This window comes from Lactuca saligna, chromosome 9, assembly GCF_052625555.1.
Source record: "Lactuca saligna cultivar CGN05327 chromosome 9, ASM5262555v1, whole genome shotgun sequence".
In the NCBI taxonomy this organism is placed as follows: domain Eukaryota; kingdom Viridiplantae; phylum Streptophyta; class Magnoliopsida; order Asterales; family Asteraceae; genus Lactuca; species Lactuca saligna.
In genome coordinates, this window is record NC_136425.1 from 145,395,557 (window position 1) to 145,397,525 (window position 1,969).

The 1,969-nt window shown below is 38.0% G+C and overlaps 1 pseudogene; it reads right to left on the bottom strand.

Moving 5' to 3' along the window:
* Window positions 1-325: 325 nt before the first annotated feature.
* On the bottom strand, window positions 326-1,155 carry LOC145016790 (chlorophyll a-b binding protein 5, chloroplastic-like; annotated as a pseudogene).
* Window positions 1,156-1,969: the final 814 nt, after the last annotated feature.

Here is a 1,969-nt window from a genome sequence, read left to right on the forward strand (position 1 = left end):
AATGATCAACAAGAAAAGAACTACAAAACACTCTGAACTATGAACGATTTCAACAACGAGAAACCCTTAAACTCAGAGAAACCCTAATCGCCTTACACAGCTCCAAGAATGAGAAGTGAACGAGAGACCTTTCCAGACACACTCTCTCTCTTCTTTTATTTGTTAGCAACCCGGATCCAACCCAACTCTCTTAACCCGCTTTAAGATCCGCGTGTGCATTTTCCTGTAAAAACATTTAACTCCAGAAGAACACAATTTATACACTTTACACCCTTTAAGTTATAAATAAATATGAGATTGAAAATAATTGAATTTCCCTTACTTTTCAACATCTTCCATTTTTAAGCTCTTTAACCTTCAATTCAGCAAAAGCTTCCGGGTCATCAGCCAATCCAAGCGGGTCAAAAGACCCACCTGGATAAATCTTATCAAGAGTCAAGAACTTCGCCAAGCGGGCCCCCACCAACCCGGTATCCTTCAATGAGCCCCATGAGGACAACTTGAGATGCCCAGATAGCAAGAATGCTCTGTGCATGGATCAAATTAGGGTTTCCAAGGTAGTCAAGGCCACCTTCTGAGAAAATCTGGGAACCAGCCACCGAATGTGACACCGTTTTTGGAGAGAAGCTCGGGGAAGACGCACCCGAGTGTACCGAGCATGGCCCACCGAGAGTGAATCACTTCGAGCTCACGGTTCTTGGCAAATGTGCTGAGAGTCCGGCGGTGTCCCACCCGTAATCACCGGGGAATTCACCGGTCAAGTATGATGGGGTTTGCTCGGAAAATGGGCCCAAGTACTTTGGACGATCTGGTCCATACCTGTTTAAAGATGGTGATTACAGTTAGTTTAGTTAGTTCTGGTAGCGATATATGAATTTGGAAATAAGAACGCCATCGATTTGTGAATTTTACCAAATGCTTTGTGGTCATGTGGTGCACTTTTGACTGTGCGACGCATGGTGAAGCGGCCGCCATTGAAGCTGCCGGTCTTCCTGACGAGCTCGTTCTGTGGCTTCAAGGCCTGTTGGCCGGCGAATGATGACTATATGGAATTTACAAAGGCTGTTGGATTAGGATGAGTACACGCCAGCATCGTTTTATTGGTATACTGGATTTGGTTTCTGATTTTGAGGGTGAAATGGGTTCTTTTGCCATGTGGGTCTCGAATTTCTTGTGCGTTGATTTGAGCCACAAAAAATTAAAACGAGAAATAATAAAGCAAATTACAAATATGATGTGTTTAGCTATTATTTATTAAGGTTTGTTTTTTTTTTCTTTGCCAGTTTTGTCATTATTTCATTGTTTTATAACATTTTTGGTCCTTATATCATTAAATTTAACAAGAGTAAACATTATGAAAGGTCATGTGTTTATGCACTTTAGTTTCGGCATTCTAGCATTGAACTCTATACAATTTAATGAATTACCACATCATGAATTTTACTTTACATTCAACTTTATCATTTTTTCAACTCTATAAAGTTTAATGAATCATATTTAAGAAAGTTCAATGATCGTTGAAGTTCAAAAGCAACATCCAAGAATTGATGAGTTTAATACAATGCAAACTAGACATTTCCAGTTTATTTAACTTTTCCATTAAACCATGCATCATGGATGCTCTTAATCAAAATAAAAATCTTATTCTAAGAAAGGTGCTTATTGTTAACCTTCACTGTACCATCATGTCAACAATGACAATTTGTTCACGTTGTATATTTGACATAATATGAACATGTCATGGACTTCTTAACACCCACAAAAGTGATTCTGTGATTGCCTAAAAATGTATTCTTTTTCACGTATCAAAACATATAAATCACAGACCCAAAAAACCTAATTTTCCTATATACACTAATTTCAATCGAGGTTGATGCTGAAGCTAGAAATTTGTTAGTATGTTGTGATGAATTTTTTTTGGGTACTTTACAAATTTACCTAAATGAGCTATAAAGATCAATTTCAACAT